Below are 23,455 nucleotides of genomic sequence, written 5' to 3'. Positions count from 1 at the left end.
GTCAGGAGCTCAGGAATTCAAATACAAGTCTCAGACATTTGCTACTTACTAGCTATGTGATCTTGGGCAGCTCACGTAACCTTGATTGTCTCACATCCAGGATGATCTCCTGTCATCCTGATTCATATATATGTCTTCTGTATCCAGATGACTCAGGAGGAGAAAGGTGAGGAAAGTGAAAGCACAGCAACCCCTCACTCAGATCCAATTCACACATTTGTCATAGCATCACCTCCTTGATGTCATAGTCTTCTTCCAGAATGAAAGACACTTAATCACTTAACTCTGCTTACCTCAGTTTCCTCCTCTTTCAAATGAGTTGGGGAATGAAATGGCAAATGATTTCAGGATCTTTGCCAAGAAAACATCAGAAGAACTCAGGGAGTGGAGACATGATTAAAAAAACAACTAAAGAACAATAATTACAAAAGAATTTGAGTTTAATCTTCTCAGAATCTATTTAAACTATATTTTAATTTAGTTGACTCTTCTCCATCTTATCAAACAGGATATTATGAGAATTTATCAAATTTCTTGATTAATTCCCTATATGTTTCTGTAATTGATTTACTAGTCTAGAAAATATGAATAAAGGAAAAGACAATAATTTGGCATGGATCCGTTCTTAATAAATTCACATTTAGGGAACCCCCACTATTATTTCTAAGGATTCACAAGTCATCTCTTTAATAATCTAGAATAATGCCAGCAATTGAATTCTACTGGTTTATAACCCAATTAATTCAATCTCTTATGTTTTTTGAATACATTTGTCCTATTTTGGGAAGCTTTCTCTTTCTTCAAATTTTGTGAAGACCACTGATAACCATCCCAATCATGTTTATATTTTATATATTTTTTCAGAATCCTGGGATGAAGTCAGTGACTAAAATGTATTGAGAACAAGCAGCCACTCTTTTATCATCACTTCAGTTGACTTGGATTGCAACTTATTTATTGAGGTTTTTTTTTTGTTGCTGTTCTAGCCTTCTAAAGATTGGTCTCCTAGAGGAAAAAATAATAAAGCAAAAGTAAATTTGAATAGCTCCTTATTCATCTTGTCTTTTACCTTGCCCTATAAACCCAGAACAACATTATCTCCCTTCTTTCAATTTTAACAATTCCACAAACTTTTAAGTCCCTATGATGCTCCAGGCACTATAGTGGGAACAGAAGATATAAAGACAAAAGCTAAACAGTTCCTTTCAAGGAGTTCACATTCTGCTTGAGAATACAACATATATACCAAGAAGTAAATGCCAAGTAATTTCAGAATGAAGGGAACACTAACTAGAGAGATTACAGGAGGCTATGAAGGAGTCACTTGAACTGAGCCTTAAGGGAAGCTTAGTTTTCTCAAAGGCAAAGTTGAGCAGTGAGCCTTGTCCAAAGGTACAGAGTTGGGAGGTGGTTTTTGATCTCAGTAACAAATGAATGAAATCTTCAACATATTTTTAATAGACCCCTTTTTTGGTCCATATTATTCATTATCTCTGTCAACTTATACTGTAATTTAGTACTTTCAGCTTTGAATTTTTTTCTTTTAGCCTGTTTGAGCTTGGGTAAGTGATTTACTTCTCCCACTTCATTTTCTTTATACATAAAATTAGGAGATTAGATTGAATTAAGTCTAACATCCTATTCAACTCTAAAGCTTATGATGAAGTTAATTTTGCTTTTGTGGGTATTTAACAAAAATGATGCAGAATAGGAACATAAAAGATTGATCAATCTAAAGCATGAGGTCTTTATCAAGATATATCAAGGTTCAATTTCATACAACACCATTAAGTCAACTTACCAGACTCTTAATGGTCTTTTGGTTAGGAAAGAGAATTTTAAATTACTTTTTGCAAAGCATATTATATTCTTCATGGACTGTAAAAAGTCCTTTGAAGTATTTAGGTTGATCTTAGACTAAATCCAGAAAATAACATTGCAACTTGAAACAGTAAAACATTAGTTTATGTTAATATCTTTGGCTATCTCCACTAGACTTTGAAAACATTTTAATTTTTAAGTTTTTCATCTTTTAATTTTTTATTAAAGAAAACCAATAGAGTATTGTTTCTATGTTGAATTGAAGCTATCTTTAAGGGATGGGTACTGTCAAAGGAGACAAATTAGTAAACAATAATAGGCAGTCTTGGCAGTCTGAAAATTTATAATGTAAATGATGACAGACTTATCATCAGATTGAGTGCCAGAATATAAGTTATATTTCTCTTGAATAGCTACATTCAAGAAACCATACCCTATTCTATCTTTTCCTATCTCAATAAAGAATACAACATCCTAAATGATGAATCTACCTCACATATCTAGAATTTTACTATCCAACAAAACAATGTTCCTAGATCATAACACAGAAATGGCATTTAAAGTTCTTACTCAGATTCCATTAAATGTTGTCCAACAATAGGGATAATTGACTTACAAATAAAAAGGGGGAAAAGCTGCTATATACTGATATCAGTTAGAACTGATAGCTAAACATCTTAAATAAATAGGAAGCAGTTTAAAAAATCAAAATACACAAGAGAAGAAGTAAAATATTGGGCACATTTACTAGAAGTGTAAGCAGCCTTAGTCACAGACTATGAGAGCATCAATGTTTTATACCATTGTATAATCAATCAGCATACATTTATTACATACCTAACATGCCAGGAACTGTATTAGGTGCTGAGGAAACAAGGACAAAAATGACATTCTCTGTGCCCTCAAGGATCTCTTATTCTATCAGAATAAAAAATTACTGATGTTTGTAATAATGACTGTGAGTCACCCAGGAAAAAGTAGGTTATGTTCGGTATAGTGTGTTAAGAATGCAGAGGAGTAAGTGAAATTAGAAAAAGAATCCAGGCATTAAAATAAAACAATGATACTTATGTGGATGCATTTTATTCTTCTAAAATGATTCTATTCAAAATAATTCATTCCTGTCAGATTCCAGATAGTAAAAAATTTGCTATGTTCATTAAATTCTATAGCTACAATGAATGTTGGACCTTATTTAATAAATATTTTTAATGGGGAAAAGGGTACCATAGCTAATTTCCCTAATTCTGATCACATTAAATAAAATCTCTACACCCAACCCTACCCCACTCCCATAAATGTTTTATCAGGAACCACAGAAGACTTGGAAATGGTAGCCCTGCACATTGTTTTTCAACTATTCAATAAAACACAGCTAGAATGGAATATAGACTTTGGCTGATTTACACAATTCAACCTATCTTTAGAAAATTGAAAGTCCTGAAATATGACTGCTCATTGTCAGCCCCCAAACTACTTACATTCATCTTCAGTTCTTCATGTGTGATGCAACTAAAATCTGGGGTACTTTCTCCTTTTTACCATGACAGATCCCTTCCCACCCTTAAATTCTAATTAAGGCCCTTCTCTGACACACAAATCTAGTCACCGTTCCTTTTCTTTCCAAAGTCACCATGCCAGATCTGTTGTTATTTTTTTCTTCAGTCCTTATACCCTTTCTATCTTCCTTCAAAATTTGACACTCTTAATCACCTCTTCCTCTTTCATATTCTTTCATCTATGACTTTTCATGACACTACCCTGTTAGTTCTTATGCTATATATCTAAATTCCTCTCTGATTCTTTCTCTAACTCACCATTCGTATCAGGGTCCCCTAACTATTAATTCTTTCAAAAGTGTTTATTCTAGGTCTCTTTCTTTTTTCTCCATTTTGATCTCATTTGCTCACATTGGTTTAATTATTATCTCTAAGCAGATTTATATATATATATATATATGTGTGTATATATACATTTATATACATATACATACATATGTATATGTGTGTGTACATAGATATACCTTCACAGTTATTCCTTCCACATTGTGACTTTCCCCATTGTGGTTTTGAAAAATCCTGGGTGGTGTATGAAATTAAATGGGAATTTGGGGAGAATTTTATGGAAGCCGCAGAAGATATGAGGCCAGTAGATGACACAGAACCCATGACCATATATTTAACCCAAATTTTAAAATAAGATACTACAAATGCCCCCAGAGGGAAAAAAAAGGGAAAAAATCAGACTTCTTCTCTGGTAAGAAGGGAGGGCAAAATATTTTATGTGGATTTTGCAGATCATGAGGGTGTGCTTTGTGATGTGGAAGGTATACATACATGTATATATTTATATAGATAGAAAAACATAGAGAGCGAGAGCTATAGAGATATATCTATAACTAGATATACCTCTGTCCAGCCCATTTTTCATCTGAGTTTCAATTTTGTATCACCAGCTAACAAAGGGATATTACAAAGTAGATGTCCTCAGAGACATCTCAAACTCAATGTGTCCAAGTTAGAATTCATTATTTTCTCCTCCCAGTCCACATCTTTTCAATCGTTTCTATTTCTGTAAAAGGTAGTACAATTCTTCTAGTAGCCCTGGTTTGGTACCTTAGTATTTTAATTGACTCCTAACTCTCCTTCATACTGCATATCCTGTCAGTTGTTAAGTATTTCCATTTTTATTTCTACAGCATTTATCACATCTAATCTTCCTTTTGATTCATACAATCATCATCTCAATTCACCATTTCTCAACTTATCACAAAGGTTTCTAAATAGTTTACCTTTCCTCAGGTCTCTTGCCACTCCAAACCATATCATACAGCTGATAAAATGATTTTCCTTTAGTGCAGATCTGACCATGTTAGTACCTTAATAAATAAGAGGCAATGGTTCCCTATTCCCTCTAGGATCTAATAAATATTAACATCTCTGTTTGGCTTCTAAAATCATAAAAAGCGGGTCCCAAGTTATATTTGTACCATTCATTTTCCCATACTAAATGACCCTGATGAATTGGCCTCCCCTTTGTTCCTTACACATGGCATTCCATTTTTCATTTCCATTTCTCCATACCTGGAATGTTCTACCTCTTCATCCCTCATCTCATAGAATCCCTTTCTTCCTTCAAGATGCAACTCAAGATTTCCCTTTTACTTGAAGCCTTATACGAAATTTCCTATTCCTGCCCTCCCTCCCTATCTTACATTTATTCTTTTTATATTTATTCCATATATAATTATATATGTACATGTTTTCTCTTCCAATCTAATATGATTTAGGATTCTGGAGAATAGGTAATGTTTCTTTCTTTGTAACCTCAAACACTGACATATAATAGATGAATAATAAAGGACACATTCCAGTACTTCAGTATGACACAGATGGAATCAGAGTTATCAAAGGCTATGGTAGAACTCAAGTTTAAACAAGTCTTGCAAAGACAGACAGGATTACAGTTCAGAAATGGACCATCTGTCCTAGAGAAATCTGGAAATGTTCATCAACAGAAGTTGATCACCAACTATTTTTTCTTGTCAGTAGAAGAATAAGGGGCTGTGGGATCATAGCAAATTATGAAGATTATCTACTAGCTCCTAGAATGCTTATAATATATAATGATAAAAGGCAGTCCTTTATCAAACATGAAAAAAGTAATGAAATAAAACTGATATTTGAAGTCTGTGCTTATGGATTATTTGTACTGTCTCCAAATTAAAATTGAAACTTTTTCTATCCTTCTGCAATTCCATCTCTCCCACTCACTGTACCCCCAGTATAGAAGACAATACTCAGTTCAGAGCAGGTGCTCAATAAATATTTGACTGGTTGACTGCCCCTTAGGAAAACTGAAGCAAAAAAAATGAACTTCTGCCCTCATCAACTGAGATCAATCAGGACCTTAACCATGTTTTGTAAAGTCCCCCTGTTGTTAAAGCCTCCCAAGTTTATCAGTTGACTTTTCAATCTATGTCTTCTAGGACATCTTTAAAAGATTAAAAAAAACCCTGCAGGTTATTGGACCCCTTCCTTCTTGAGTTACACCTGCAGCTCTGTAATTCTGTAATGAAGATAGCAGTGAATCCAAAGTACTTTAGTCATGTGAACATACTCTTTCTTCCCTAATTAGCTGAAGAAGCTGTGCCATCTATGACAGAGAGACTGTATTTCCCAGATGCTGCTTTTTGAATGAGATGATGGTTAGTTGAGTGTTTCACAGGAGACAACTTGCTGTTTGAACAGCTACATTTTTCATTTTCACTGCTGTTCCTTCAGAAAGATAGCTGCATCAGGGAAAGAAGATGAAGCTACAAAATCTAAGTGAAATAGGAAGCTTGTTTTTTTCTCCTCTAAAAGAAACAACTCCCCCAGTGCCAGCCTAGAATACTACTACCCATGATTTCTCTGATTTGGTGGTTTTAGTGATGCTAGTAACTGCATCAAAGAGAAAATAATTCTTTGTTTTGGTTATAGATCCATGAGGTTGTGAAACTGGGATTTGATTTGGATTCCCAAACCTTTGAATATATTTTTAAAAATTCCAAAGATTTCTATTTGCTTATATTGCAAATTGTAGGACTGTATTATGAAAATTATAGGTACAATTATGACATATATGTCAGCTGGAATGCCAAGTTGTATTTTGCACCTGCAAAAACCTAACTGATTCCAAGCTCCCATGCAGGGTAGAAGTAGTTTTCCCCCCTCTCAGGTCAAAGTTGTTTACCAAATTGTAACCCTGCCCCCAAAGGATGCTCCATGGATTGGGGGTGGGGACTTGAATCTCAGAAAAAAACGTATGAAAAAATCCTTGCATTTCTCCTGAGTGTCTTCCTTTCCCTAGTACAATTAGCAGAATAATGAGGAAGCAGAAATGATCAGAATTATTTTAACTGCTCAGAAGAAAAAAAAAACTTGGGGCCTCCTTGCTGTTAAGAGCTGTTAATTGCAGTTTACAAAAGAGAAATCCCTTATCTTTGAAAGTTCACTTGCTTGAATGACTCATTCTTCCTGGGAGGGATTAATGCTTAATTAGAAAAAGATGCTAAACAAACTGATGTGCTTTCCTGAATGAATATCTTACCTTAGTTTTTAAGAGTCTTAACAAGGTAGCATGCTAATTATTTAATGAATGATTTGTGCTGGGAATGAAGAGATATGTGTTAAAATAGCAGCGCTTATAGTATCTGGCACAGCTCCCAGAAATCAGTCCATTGAACATTTGGGGACTTGATGCCAAATGTGGATTTGTTGTTGTTGTTGTGTTTGGTTCTGTTTTGTAGCTCTATGAGCCTAAACATGACTTGCCAAGGTAGGCTGGGGGGGAGGATGAGGGGAGGCAGGCTCGATGGGGCTCATGAATAAGGGAATGCAAAGGCACAGTGTTCTCACTGGTGGAGTACCTTCAGCCTATGAAGACATACCTGGGAATATCTGCTTTCCCACGTACAGTAGCATAAAAGGAAGTTAAAAAGAGATGCATGTCGACTTCATAGAAAGGTAATAAGGCATTGCAAGACTAACTTCACACTTCGCTTGTCTGTCAAGGGGGTTTCTCCTCCACAACAATACCCCAATGTTTTGGTAGGCAGGCTCCAGTCCACTTAGTAAGTGAGGAGGCATGGGTGGAATGCCAGGTATGTCTACAGAGCAAAGCAGTGCAGGCAGGCTGACGCCAGGAGAGAATAGGCAGGTACCTATTGAGTTACAGGATTTCTACAAATCTAATCCACATGTAATGTGAGACTTATTACAGAGCCAGTCTCTGCCAGGGCTGTGAAGTCTGGGGATATGAACAGCCCTAGGAGCAATGATCCCATTTAACCCATTGAAACCCAGCTTCAGTTGACCAAAACTAATAGCCTCTTATCCTTGTAATTCTTTTGAAGCCCAGTAGTGATTACAAGTAGCCTTTTAATTATATAATAATACTCAATGTAAGAAATTATTAAATGCATGGTGAGAGACACTTAATATCCTTATGCTATAGTTCACACTTAATACATCTAAGTCACAGGTACTAAGGCTATTTCAAGGTAGCCTCTGTATAATATGTCTGACACTGGATAGTCTATACATTACTAATGATGAATATCTATATTTTATGAAACATTCTTGCAAGTGATAAATTTATTATGAAACTCTTTGAAAATAAAAAAAACAAGGTTGTTTATCAGTGTTCTAATAATAATCACTGGGGAGGGAGGAAATGCTTATTTTCTGAGACAGCTTCATGAATTGATTATCTAAACAAATTGATAAGGCATCTCTCCAAGGAAATAAATTGGAATTTCCTCATTCAAGGGAAATAGCCTCAAGTGCTTCTTTCAAATACTGAAGGAATGTACTAGACTCATTTCAATACAGCCATCACCTATATAAATGACTATCTTTTCATGCTTTGGTAAAATTTTTTTGGTGAATTTTAGTTAATGAAAAAAAAAATCACCTGTGAACCAGACTTATGGAAGTGAGTTTCTCCATATTTAACCAAACTGGCTATGAGATAGCAAAGACCCAGAGTCCTTGGCTTGCCCATACCTGAAGCTTCTTCAGCTTTCCAACACTTATCAGTTCTTGTGTTCCATTGACAGGGCCTTTGGAATTCAATGTTTTCTCCTTACCATGATGAGGCAGTGAAGCAGGAATAAAGGTGTCATTTTCTAAATTCTTAACTAGCAAGGGACAACCTTTCTTATTTGTGAATGGCTGAGAGGATATAAAAATATTATCTCTATAGTGAAAATCTAATCATTTGAACCCCTCATTTGCATATTCTTTGAAATATTGCTTTTATATAGTCCCCAAATGATTGACAAAATAAGGCTAAATAATCATAGCAATCACCTCTATGTTATCAAAGTGGTTTTGATGAACTTAGGGACTCAAAAGACCCTAGAACTTCTATGCTATTTTTGCCACAGTAAGCCAGAGTTTTTCAAGTTACAAATCCTCTTCAAATGACCCATTCTTTCTAAAGGAAGATCAGTGTTCACTTGCTAATTGACACTGATGGATCAGTTCTTAGTCATGTGAACCTAATTAATATGGATATGTTACTATGTTTAGGTAACTTGGCAAAAATAATTGAGAAAATCTAATTGTTTATTCATGGGAAAAATATGGCACCATATTCAGATACTTAGAGGGCTTTTTAGAAAATGGAATTGTTGGTGAAAGACAGCACTTCTTTTCCCTTTACTGACTTCCCACCCTCACTCCCTCACCCTCCCTTCTGTCTTTTCTTTTTTCCTTCATTCCTAATTTAGAATTTGAGGCCACAGTGTCATTTCAGGATCCTCACAAAGATGGCCTGACACTGTCTTACAAGATCTCCTTTTGTTCCTGAGTTGCTGAAATAGGGACACATGGTCTTTTGATTTAATCTCACTATTCCATTTCTCAATTCATTATTACAAAAGAGTCTATGCATAGCCAAAAGAATTTGCACAAATGACAAAAGAGTGAGAAATATATTGTTAGTAAGCCTGAATAAACATACTAATGAAGTGATTTTCCCATTTAAAAGAAAGACATGGAAGTACAGATCACTCATCCTATAAATGATAAGATTTTATTTCTGAAATCTAGCTCTAAAACATCTTGGGAGTAAATCCTGTCAAGGGCTTGGCCCAAGATGACTATTGCCATTTAATCTATGGCATACCTGAATCCTCTTACTTCTTTGCTTCTCTTTGCTTTCTTGTAACTACTGCCAATCTTCCATTCTCTGTGGTAGGTAGGAAAATGCTCTTAAATCTTATACTTGTAGACTGCTTGAAAATAGTAGTCAAGACCTGACAGAGGAATGTTATGGTCATTCCAACCCTAAACATAGTCAAACTCATAAATTAATCACATCTGAAGTGGTGATGAATCTTTTTCATGCAAGTTTATATAATTTAGAATTTTGAGTGAATTTAAGAAGAATTATCTAAATTTATTTAGTGACCAATTCCATTGTTCCAAGTAAGTCACTAAAGTTTTTTAGTATGATTATTCCTCTGATTCTTTTGGGGGGGATTTATTTTACCTTTTGGCAGGATATGAAATATTTTCTTTTGTCTCAGTGTTAAATCACTTTTGAAATGAATGCAAAAATAGCCATATGCAGAAAAAAACAACAAACAGATGTTTAACACATTCTTGGTACCTATGATAAGCAAAACTGAGAAGTAACATAATATTATCAAAAGAAGACGGTATTTAGTCAGAGGATTTGACTTCAAATCTGCCTCCATAACTTAGGAGAACTGTGACTTTGGACAAGTCATTCTTCAACACTCAGCTTTGGACTGGATGAGTTAAAAACTGCCTTTCAACTCAAAATCAATGTCCCTAACTAAGAAAGTATGTATTCTTTCAAAAAAAAAATTAATGTTGTGCTGCAGCATAGTTACTTTGTTTAATGGTTATTCTTTAAATCTGAATAAAAACTAAAATTGCCATACTATATACTTACTAGTTTTAATTAAATAAAACTTGAGGAAAAGCTATTTCCAACTAGTACCTAAATTAGAGAGCCAGAGACCAAAGAAAATCTTAAAGCATTTCTATTCAATGTTGGTAGACAATATTTTGTAAACTTCAAATAGATTATAAATGTGAGGTGTTATTATGTAATCAAAATTCTTCTTTTGCAGAGGAGAAACTAAGATCAAAAGAAAATTAAGTAACATGTTCAAGATCTTGCAGCTAATTATTGGAAAAACTTAATCAGCAATCTAGGTCTCCTGATTTCTGGTTCAGAACCTTTCCACTATAACCTCTTGCATTTCTTAAAAAGTATGTATTGAAATTACTAAAACTTCTACTAATTTGTGTAAGCTTCATTAAACCACAAATTGTTAGTGATGGGGTAATTTTAGAGATCACTTAGTATAATGGAAAGGACATTGAATTTGTGGTCATGGGAGCAGGTTCAAATCCTTGTTTCACTTCTTATTTCTCTATGTGATCTTGGGCAAGGCACTTTATGCTTTTCAGGAAAAGCAACATGCTATAGTGGATAGCTTACTGGACATGGAGTTCAGAAATCCTAGATTTGCACTTACCTCAGACATTTACTAGCTATATGATTCCATGTAAGTGATGATCCCTCTGGGTTTAAGTCCTTATCTGTAAAGGGAAGAGTTTAGAATAGATGGTTTCCAAAATCTCTTTCATAACCAAATCTATGACTTTATGTTCTCTGGCCATTGGATTTTGATCTCCAAGGTCCCTTCCAGTTCTAAATTATAAGGTCCTATATCACATCATCCTAAATCTCATTTTACAGATGAGGAAATTGAGTCTCAATGAGGTTATTTTATTTAGCTAACATTTTTATAGTGCTTTCAAATTTGTGACATGTTTTACATATATTAAAATATATAACATATAAAATACATAATATATAATATTGTTATAGCATCTAACGAGATCTTATTAATCTATACAAGGAAACAGCTCCAATCCACCTGCCTCAGGGTACTTCATGATTGCATTCATCAAACTATAAGTAGAAAAGTAGAGGTGAGTTTTGTGCAAAACATCCTCTCTGCCACCTCCATGAGGAGACAAGAGATGACTAGTTTAGCACAAAGTAATTAAGAAGAAATAATTTCAATGTAGGTCTGTATATTGACAGTTATATTTTTTAGAGCCTCTCAAATCCTGACAATTAACTATAGCTTAGTTATTGTCAGACCTACAATAATCATATAGACATTGAAAAAATATAATAAAGATGACTTTAGTAGGAGAAGATTGGCTACTCATGTGACACACTTCTGAGCAGTGTTGCTAGTGTTCTATCTTCTAAAATCATATTTCCTCTCCTTCCCTTCCTCTTGGGCACACATATTTCTTCTTTCTTGTAGTCCCCATTTCAGCTAATTGTTGCAGAGGAATCTGTTAACATGAATCAACTCATATAGATAGGTCTTATAAAGGGCATTTGCAATGTATAAGAGGGAGTACATAGGAATAAAGGTAGAATAAAGAATTTTCAGATGTTGAGCTAGATAGGTATAGATACAGTTTGGAAAACCATGGGGAAGGCCTCTCCATGAAATACTCAGATTATGCCTTTACTCTGACTATTAGTAGAAAAGGGAATAAAACAGAATAAGCATTCATATAAAACCCACTATGGGTTAGATACTGGACTAAGTGCTTTACAAAATGTTATCTCATTTGATTTCATCTTATTTCAATTAAACTCCTCTTTCAAAAAGAGGTTAAAACTTGATCTGCAGGTTATCTTATTCCTCTCAAGATGAAACTCATGGGGGTGGCTAGGTGGTGCAGTGGATAAAGCATTGGCCCTGGAGTCAGGAGTACCTGGGTTCAAATAGGGTCTCAGACACTTAATAATTACCTAAATGTGTGGCCTTGGGTAAGCCACTTAAGCCCATTTGCCTTGCAAAAACCTAAAAAAAAAAAACAAAGATGAACCTCATGAATATCAGGATTCCTTAAAGGTAAAAAAAGGTTTTAAACATTCTTCCCAAGCAAAAATTTTACTATTATTCTAAACAATTCAGGAAAAAAATCAAATTGATAAAAACAGAATGAGAAACAAGTATTTTGAATAAAGAAAATAATTAAAAATTCTTTAAGAAGTACTTCAGAAATAAGACCCCATGCAATCAATTATAATTTTACTCAATTGTACATGTTTTTTTGCTTTTTCTTTATTTTTCCATTTGGGAGAGGCTGAGTATACAAGTGTGACAAAGCACAGGAATTAGACATTCATTTCCACCTAAACTAATTGCCTAATGAGCTCTTTATTTTATCAGGAAATTTGCTAATAAATTTTCTTCCTGACTTATACTAATCACTTTATTAATGCTTTTGCCAGACGTTAAAATATACAGTAGTATTGATGCATGAGGAGAGAAGCCATCATTATGCATAAATTACAAATTTACTATCTCAATTGCAGTTGGAGTTTTAATGTTTCCCCTCCAAAAAGCCCTAGTGAATATCCTTTAGGGAGCAATTCTACACTCTTAAGGGAATGGAGTGGATGACCTAATAGGCCTTTTCCATCTTTAATTTCTATAATTCAGGAAAGAATCATAAAACATCAGCTTCCTTTGCATATTAACTTTTCTCTTAAAGTACGGCAACCAATTTCTTACTCTATTTGGAATTGCTTAAAATATTTAACAATATTAAAACTGTATATTGGGATAGATTGCCAGGTCAAATGGTGGAAGGTTAGCCCACATATAGATACAATACTATGGTAGATAACCTTTAAAGGTCCTTTTCAACCTCCTAAGATTATAAAGTCATAACACATTATTTCCGGTAGACATAAGACACTTGGATAAAAATCCCATTAAGCTTATAGAGTCCCCATTGTGTACAAAGAGCATTTAGACTAGCAGTGATGTACACCTTCTTTTGTGCTATGTTAAAAGATATTTATTATTATACAGTGTAGCACATTCTAGTCTTAGATTGATTAAAACAAATGCATTAATATTCACTTATGTTTACCTATTTATGCCTGACACTGTGCTACAAGTATAAGAAATTATCCCTAAAGTATAGACTCTGCTCTCATAGAATTTACAATCCAGCAGGGGAGAAAGACATCTTCAGTAGCTAATACAAATGAGAGGCAGCATGGAACAGTGAGTAGTCTATCAGACTTGGAATCTGGTTAACCTGGGCTCAGATCCTCTCTCTGTCACTTCCTTACCTGCATGACCACAACTTTCTTTTGTAACGTGTACAAATTATTAACAAGTTGTTATTTTTGTAAACTCTCTGAGCTCTAGTCTTCTCAGATATAAAATGAAGGTGATACCTACTTCAGAAGTTGTTGGAAATCTAAAATAAAAAAATAGATTTTGGAGAAAATGTCTTCTTCCTCCTCTTCCTCCTTCCCTTCCTTCTTCCTATTACTGCCATTGCTGCTGCTTTGCTTTGCTGCTACAGCTGCTGCTACTTCTATCAAATTAAATACTAAGTCAAATGGTACAGAACCAGAGCTGTAAGAATTCAGAGAAGGAAATATCATTTAGAGCTGGGATAGAGGTGACAAGTTTTATTTAAGAAGAAGGATCTGTGGGCAGCTAGGCGGCATAGTGGATAGAGCACAGGCCCTGGAGTCAGGAGTACCTGAGTTCAAATCTGACCTCAGACACTTAATAATTACCTAGTTGTGTGGCCTTGGGCAAGCCACTTAAGCCCATTTGCCTGGCAGAAACCTAAAAAACAACAACAGAAAAGGATCTGATAAGTACTTTGGAAGGATAGTAACTACTTGGAAAAATGGAAAAGAATCCCATTTCATGGCCATTTCTTCATCTCTGACTAAACTGTATATCCCATTTCTGTCTATCTATAGATATTCATATAGCATTTTATATAAACTTTTATGGTTACAAAGTGTTTTACAAGTATTTTCTCATTTGATACTCACAATATCAATATAAGTTAGGTAATACAAATACTATTAACCAATTAATAGATGAGGAAACTAATCCCCAGAAATATTAAAAAACTACTTGTCCCAAAGGGACAAAACTAGAGATGAAGTTGTGAGGTATATATGGATGCTTGAGTTCCACAAGAATGTGAAGGGAGGATTGTTAATTTACATTGCAAAGACTGGAGTCTGCCTATATTTTTGCCTATGGGCAGGTACTGAGTTAAAGTGGGTCTTTCTAAGGTGGGTCTTGACCTCCTTTGTGCATGCTCAAGGAGATAGCTTTTCTTGCTCATTAGTATAATGAACAGGGAGGTGAAAATGTATGGGGACCAATGTATCAATTAGATTGTGACCCCAGTCTATGATTGGCATGAAGGGGAAAGAACAAGGCCTTGAAAACTGCAAAGAAGACTTTCCATTCTGGGATTCCTTGCCTCTCTCTTCCACCTTGAGAGAGGTGTGCCATTTTGTTAAGATATCTTAAATAAAAGAAAAACATTTTAATCACTCTGAACTAAGTATTCACAGAGCCATTTATAACAAAGTCAAGACTGGAAACCAAGTATGCAGACTCCAAATCCTCAAATTTCTCAAACTATACTACATTCTTTGGTTGGTAAATATTAATTCACTGAATGTTTTTGCCATTTATGAAAGTGTTACCCTTTATATTTTTGAATGAAGTAAAATTAAGTGAGTAATTGTGTTTTCCTTGATAGAAAACCCCTTAGTCAATGTGGGAAAAAGTTTGAAACAGAATGAACATAAATTGAGAACTACAGATATATTTCAAATGAATTCAAGGAAAACTAACTAGAGACAATGCATGCACACATACATATAACATGAAAGATTTTACTTTTCATTTAAAATATTTTAACTTAAATTAGGGAAAAACACTATAATGATAAGCTCCAGAATTTTTATCTTATTTTAGCCTATTTATTTCTTGGTTTGAGACATAAAATCACAATACACTCATTTTCTTTTAATCTTTGATTGGGAAGGGTTTTTTTTTTAAATCAAGGAATAATATTTCTAAGACTAAAATATAAAGGTTGAATATTTTCTTCCTTGTGCTACTTTGGTCTAAGGATGACCAACATTGAACTAGTCTCATAACCTGGGATAGCATTATGGAAGGTTTCCATAATATTACCTGCTAACAACAAAGGGAAGATTCTGGTCATTAGGATAATCTGCTTTGATTTGCTTCCATTGTTGGAAAAGATAAGAAGAAATAATGAAAGAGATATGAGGATTGATGGGTAAAGAGATCAAAAGACAAGTCAACAAGCAATCATTTGATTTGTGACAGCAAAGGAAGAAATAGGGTAAGAACAGGATAAAAAATGTGTGTGTGTAAGCTGACCCGTGAATCAGAATGACTAGTTCTGGCTCTGCCCCTCACTCTTTGTATACCATTGAGTAGCACACTTAATTTCTCTGGCTTTCACTTTCCTTCATCCATAAAATGTGAGAATTGAAATAAATGACTTCTAAGATTCCTTCCTGCTGTATGGGCTATACTCACATCAAGTTTTACGAAATATATATTCTAAGCCCCTACTGTATGCACTCTGATATGTTAGGCTCTGGGGGAGAGACAAAGTTTAGTTAAGTCAGAGTTCATGGCCTCAGGGTTAGACTACAATACTTTAAGGAGCTTGAATTTCATTGATCTGGGAATTCATTCACAGACTCAGCTGACAACCCCTTTGCACTTGATCCTCAAAATTTGTTCTGTCCCAGAATTCATTATCTTGTAGGCTTGTAGACAATCACCCTAAAACTATGTTCAAAGAGTTCATTCTGATGTCCTTTCAACAGTGTGATTTTCTGAATGAAGTTAACTTGGCAGGCAAAAGTCTATTTTATTTGTCCATCACACAAATAAATTGATAACTACAATGCATAAGAAGACATTAATTTCACATGAGAAAATAAGATCATTGAAGAAAGGGTTGGGTTCATTTCCCCCCTTTTTATTACCAGTACCTAATTAGCACCATTTAATAAATGTATCATACACTGAGGCAGGAAGGGATCTCTGAGGCCAACAAATTCTATCCCCTTCATTTTACAGATGAGAAAAATGGAGGTTTAGGGAGTTTAATTTTCCCAAAACTATATATTTAGACAGTGTCTGAATCAGGATACAATCCTTACTCTCCCTGATTCCAAGTCCAGTGTATTGTACACTATGAATAGATAGTGGGGCTCTGAAATGACTTTTAAAAATATGTTCTTTTGTTGATGTAGGAAAAGAGATTACATTTACTTCTGTTGGGAGAAAACAGGGTGTAAAATAGTTGAGAATCAATGTATATAAAAAAAATTTCTCTTTAACTTATCCATTATTTGAAAGCTGGCTCAGTCATCTAAATGAACAAGGTACTGAAATAACTCATTTCCATTTTGACGAAACACATATATCTATATGTATGTATGTATGTGAGCATGTGTGTAAATATATATATATACATGCATATGCTTCATGTATATACACAGACATATATGTGAGTATGTGCATAAATACTACACAGAAACTAGCTTTCTGGGGACATTAACCTATAAAGTTTCCTAGAAAGAAAGTAAAAAGCCATCCCTTTTGACTAAGTGTTACTGCCTTCACTCGAAACTTATACAGCAGAGAACCAAAATCTGTGCAAGTTTCCAGATTAATCTTTAAAGTGAGATGCTCAACAGGAACTAACTTGCAATTGATTTATGGAAACTGAGAAATGGTAGGGAAAGAGAGGAAAGAGAGAAAGAAAACACACCTTCTACCCACTGTGAACACAGTTTGTCCCTCTAGCCAGTATGCTCAAAATGTGCAAGCTTCATCTGGGAATTTGTCCAAATTCATTTTTGCATAAATGAGGCACTACAAAGAACATGAGTACCTAAATTATATATTAGGGTTTTTGTTGGGGAATGCTTAAGGGCAGGTAACAGGTAATAGCACTGCAAAATAGATATTCAAGTGCTTTGAGTAAAGAATGATGGGAAATTAAGGACGAGGAAAAAGAATGTGGATTATTGACTTCAGTTAGATCCTGATAGTGATGATTTTTCTCTGAGGTCTATTTCTTTATGTCTTTTTTCACGGTTCATATATAAACATTCTTCCAGCAATATTCAGAGATAAGACCATCTGGAAATGTGAAGCATTCAGGAATGTTTTACCATAGAATAAGACACAATTCAGACACTCAGAATTCTGGCACATACACTAAAATAATCGATGGTTTCTTGCTTAAGCAAAATCTGTGTTGTTGAAACTGTATACTCCTTGAGAGCATGGTCTATGTTTTACTTATCTATGCACTTCACATGGGCCTTTACCCAAAGTAGGTCCTTAATAAAGTTCCATAGAATGAAGGAATGATGATATTTGGTTCAGGTGTACATACTATGTATATCCGAGTCAGTAAATGAGCCATACTTTTAGTAGATTAATTTATCTGCATCTCTCTGGACATGAATTTATAGTTTTAGAGTTCCTACTTAGTATTTGGGTCTGCCATGCTTTCTTTTCTTTAGTTTTTTTTTAAGGTACAGTGTTTTTTAAATTCATAATGCTTTGTTATTCAATCTTTTGTCTTAAATACATGGCCAAATTTAGTAAACTTCATTTAGTCTTTTTCAGTATTGTCTGAGTCTTCATGTCCACATTTGGGATTTCCTTGGCAAAGATACTGGAATAATTTGTCATTTCCTTCTCCAGATGATTTTACAGATGAGGAAATTAAGGCAAACAAGGCTAAATGACTTGACCAAGTTCACACAGATAGTAATTTTCTAGAGTCAGAGAGGATATAAACTCTGAACCTCTGACTCAAGAACTATTTTTTTTTGCTTTGAATGACTTCACTCATAGATAAGAACTTCTTTTCCCACATCAGGCTTTCAAGGTAGCATACCACTCTCTAAAACCTTCAAATGTTAAATGAGATGCTAATTATTTTACATGATATTTTTTTGTGTTGTGCAACTTAGGATTTTTGCAGCAATATAAATTATTCATCCTTTTTCCCCCCAAGGTATTTTTTGACAAGGTATTAGATATTTCTTCAAGAGAGTTAGAACGAGATAATTTCAGCAGAGTTAAAGAAAGATGGCCTGTTTAGCCAGGACTCCAATTAATTTGGCCATTTGAACAGATGAGAATTATTTCCATGATCTAAAAAGAATGAAAATCATTGCACCAATTAACCAAATAATTATTCTGCATTACATTTTGCTTTTTCTATCTAGCCAAAGTCAATGAAAAATAGCTAAGGAAGTTTTTTTTAATAACAACTAAAAATATTGAAATCTCCCCGTCTGAGGTTCTCCACATTTGTTTTCCAATCAGATGTCAAATGGATAATGGTAAAAGGACAGAGCTGACCCCATCACCTTTTTTTTCTCAAAAACTTCAGTGACTCAAGGGAAAAATGCAAACTTTCAACCTTCCATGTAAGACTCAACTTCTTTTCTATGCTTTCACACTATGACATTCCTTTTACACATTATCCTTCCCAGTCAAACTGGCTTGCTAGCTCCATTCCCAAGGTGTGATCTCCCATCTCTCACACTTCCACCTTATCTCTACCTCAAAAAAAAATCCCTAAACCACCTGAATATTGAGTTCTAGAATCACAACACATGATTTACTCATTCTACTCAAGGTACTTGTTCTCATCTCTTTGAAATCTAATAAATAGACAACCTATTGTTAAGTGCTTAAAATATGTCAAAATCTATGCTAAGTCCAGGGATACAAATACTAGCAAGCTCTACAGTTCAACCCTTGAGAGGCTAACATTCTGATAGGGGGAGAGAAGGAGCTAGAAAGAGGAGCTAGAAAATGGTAAGGGGTGAGGAGGAAGAATGACATGGTCATGACCTGAAAATAATTCACTCTCTATATACTTTATATTTATTTATCTCTGTATTTTATATTCCCCATATAGAATGTGAGCTCCTTAAGGATAAGAACAGTTTAATTTTTGCCTGTGGATCACTACCACAGATTTTATATACATATCCACATATGTTAAGCACATTTTAAGTGCTTAATAAATATTTAATGAATTAATTCTATGAGCATTTGTAAGTATTTGCTATATTCATTTCACTTTGATAGGGGCAATGGGAGATATAAAGGTCATAGCAGACTTGTGATCCATGCATATCCTTGAGAATCTTCTGAAGCCTTCTCTATTAATTCATTTGGGTTTCCATGAGTCCTTACACCATCAAGTTTCCCATTATTGTTACGCTCTCTGTATGTCACATAAATGCTCAATAAAGAAATGAAATTTATATTATGTTTCATTGGAGATTGGGGTGAGAAAAGGACCATTCTCATGATATAATTTAAGAGTACTTTTATATTGAGACCCTGGTGACAGTACTATTTGTTTACCCAATTTTAAAATCTGTTCTTGTTTTGCAGATACAATTAATTTGTAGTCTGATAGGAAGAAAGTAAAGCTTAGTCGACAAATTTTAGCAGTCCTCCTTTCAGATTTTTTCTAAAGTCTTATAGACTTTTGATTGAGTATCAAATTATTTTCATCATAAAATTCGTTACAATTTGACTAAGAAAAATTGTCATCATATAGATTAAAAAAAGCTTACAATAACAACTAATGGCCTATGTTGCCATTTGAAGCATAGATTGCATAAGATAATTCTATTTAAAATTACTTCTAAGATATCAACATCACTAATTTTATATAGGTATAATTGATCCTCAATATGAATTCAGAAAGTACTATTGATTATTTTTCATTTACCATATATTCCAACTATTCTTTTTTTAAAAATAGGCACATGATTTATTTTTTTGGTTTTTGCAAGGCCATAGGATTAAGTGACTTGCCCAAGATCACACGGTTAGGTAATTATTAAGTGTCTGAGGTCACATTTGAACTCAGGTCCTCCTGACTACAGAGTCAGTGCTCTGTTCACCACACCACCTAACTATTCCTATTTCAACTATTCTTTCTTTTCTATCACCACTGTGATCACCCTGGCTCAGGCCTATATTGTTCAATGTACAGACAAATTTAAGAAGAACACATCTTGGACATCATAGCTGGTTGTCTGATAACACACAAATTCTACAGCTAGGAAAAAAATGAGTTTAATACAATTTACTAAGAACAATTAATTAAAATAGAAAACTACAAAAGTGACTTCTTTAGCTTTGGTCATACTTCAGTTAAGTTCCTTTGAAATCTATACTTATTCTTTCCACTCATGCTAACCCATCAGTACCTCCTCTCCTAACTCATGCTGAGAGTAAAACATGTTACTTATAATTTTGATTGTGAGTAGTCTTCTTTCCATAACTTTGATCCATCCATAAATCTATTTTTAAACATGACTTGAAATCAGATACTTGTATGTTGGTTCTAGCTCTTAAACTTTCTAGGTATTTGACCTTGGATAAATCCCTTCACCTTTCTGGATCTCAGTTTCCCCTTCAGTAAAATCAGAATAAATGATGTAGGATGTCATTCTCTGTTCAAAAGTTTTCTCTGGTGACAACAAGGTTTGTTATTGTTCAGTTGTGTCTTACTCCTTGTGATCTCATTTGTGGTTTTCTTTGCAAAAATACTGGCGTGGTTTGCCATTTTCCTTCTCTAACTTATTTTATAGATGAGGAAACTGAGGCAAACAGAATTAAATGATTTGTCCAGAGTCAAACAGCTGGTATGTGTCTGAGTTCATGCTTGAACTCAGGAAGAGAAATCTGGTCTAATACTCCAACTGTCTGAAATTTACATGAGTTCATGACTTTGCTTATGCCATTTTCTTTGCCCAAAATGCCCTACCTCCAACATTAACTATCCCAATTTCAGATAAAATGTTCCCTTCTTTGTGAAGGCTTGCAGTGAGGAGGAAGCCACCATTCCCCAAGATAGACAAGCTATCTTCTGGGTAACTCTAATCCTTAGGATGTCTTTTGCAATTTTTCCTTCTCCAAATTTGCCTCTTTGTGACCTCGGCCTATTCTTTTTAGTTGTTGTGGAACAAAATATAAGAAGTACAATTCACCTCTACCACATGGTAAGATTTCAAATACTTAAAGGTTGCAATACCACCTCCTCTCAATTATCTCCACTCTAGATTAAACAATTTCTTTACTCTTTCTCTCCAAATAGCAAGAGCAAAAAAGCCTTTTCAAATTCTGATGTCCTCCTCTGAATCCTCTTCAGTTTCCCATTCATATGGAATTAACCATATAGTGCCTTAGACTTCTGCAACTAATTTTATTTATCTTAATACCCCTGGTAATTTTACAAATATAATATATATACATATATACATATATACATATACATATATATATATATATATATATATATATATATATATATATATATATTAGTTTGGGGATCACAGGCGTTCCACATCTCTGTGTCTTCTGTGAGACCTAGTTTTCATATTCTAATTTTTTATCTGGGTCAACAAAACATTTAATATTTGCAATGTTTTCCATAATTTTTATTCTCCTTACTTTCTATTATTCTCTTATTATGTGTCTAAGGTTAAAGCTTCTTCCTAGACTCCTCTAACTGCAATTATATATTGTTTTCTATAGGACATGCATGCATAAATGCAGTTATATAGCCATAATACTTATTAATTAGAATATGTGTTGATGGAAGTTTGTTCTCACTTCCCTATGGAAGCCAAGCTAATATTTCATTCTACATGAATGGGGTGGAGGAAGAATTTAAGTTGTTCAGTGGAGGTCTTTCTTTCCTCATTTGCAAGGATAACTGAAAATCATTCTTTGGGAGGGTTTTATCAGATAATTGATACCTGTCTGGTAAGTGTTAATTGTTCCTTATTTTCACACCTACAACCAGTCCAAAAAAAAATTCCTTCTTTGCCTAATAATAGTTCCTAAATAAGGCATTTGTTTCTAGATGGCCTCCTAGGATACAGTATCATATCAGTTTATGCTTGGAAATGAAACAAGAATCATCAAACAACAACAAAATAACAGAAAAAAACATTTACTAAGTGCCTACTAGATGCCAGGCACTGTGATAAATGTTTTATGAACATTTTCTTGTTTGATCCTCACAATTCTGGGAGGCAGGTGCCATTATTTTCCATTTTACAACTGATGAAACTAAGGTAGATGAGGTTAAATGACTTGTCCATGACCATACAGCTAGTAAGCTTCTGAGGCTGGCTTTGGGTTCAAGTCTTCCTGACTGTAGCCTGAGCACTTTATTCACTGTGCCATCTAGTTGCACCAGAGAAGGGTGATCAGGGCTTTTTCTTAAGGCTTCAAAATTTAGCAGGAATTGATGACTCATAACATTGTTTTAGTTATGGGAGAAAACTGAGGTGAGCATCTTGTTGACAAATGAACCAAACCTGAGTTTATCAGGGAACATTACAAACTCATCCTTTCATTCCTGTCAATCAGTTACTGTGCTCAAAAATCTCAAAGTATAAATGTTTTGAATAACATTTTACTTACCAATCATTTTTCTATAATACTCCTTGCTCCTCAAAGAGAGGATCTCTAACACATGTTAGAGATAGAAGTTCTCTTATACAAAAGGGAAACCTAGAAAGCAATCTCTGAAACTGCTATTATATCACAGTCTTCAGAGTTGACTTCCCATCATTCCAATGTGAGACCATACTTGGAGGACAGTACTCTCATTTTCAAGCATCTTTAATAATATCCTTGAATAAATCTCCTTTGAATACTTAAGTATCAATCTAAGTAGCTTGAGTTTCCTAATACAGATTATCATATGATCGCACATTAGAATAGAGTGGCAATTGCCTGAAAATGAAAAAAAGAGAAGAAATGTGTTAAAGAAACTAATAGAGTTTCCTGATTTTTAAATTCCTCAAACACAATAATCAAAATCCTTTGGTGATTGACTCTTATTTTACTTTATAATATGCTTATCTTATGTTTGTAAAACACAGCATGATGCCTGACATGGTAGGTACTACATAAATTTCAGATGTTTTTATTATTATTATTATTATTAATTATCATTATCATTATTATTGTTTCTTATATCCCAACTGGATTATAAACTCCCTGAGGACTGGAACTACAGCATTTTTTATTCTGATATGAAACCAAAACCTAGTATGTAGTCTCTAGCCTGTATTAGGTACCTAGTATAGGTTTGTTGACTTGTGATCCAAC

The sequence above is a fragment of the Macrotis lagotis genome, chromosome X, assembly GCF_037893015.1.
Source record: "Macrotis lagotis isolate mMagLag1 chromosome X, bilby.v1.9.chrom.fasta, whole genome shotgun sequence".
Classification (NCBI taxonomy): Eukaryota; Metazoa; Chordata; class Mammalia; order Peramelemorphia; family Peramelidae; genus Macrotis; species Macrotis lagotis.
The sequence above is the reverse complement of the archived record's forward strand: the minus strand, read 5'-3'. Positions refer to the sequence as shown.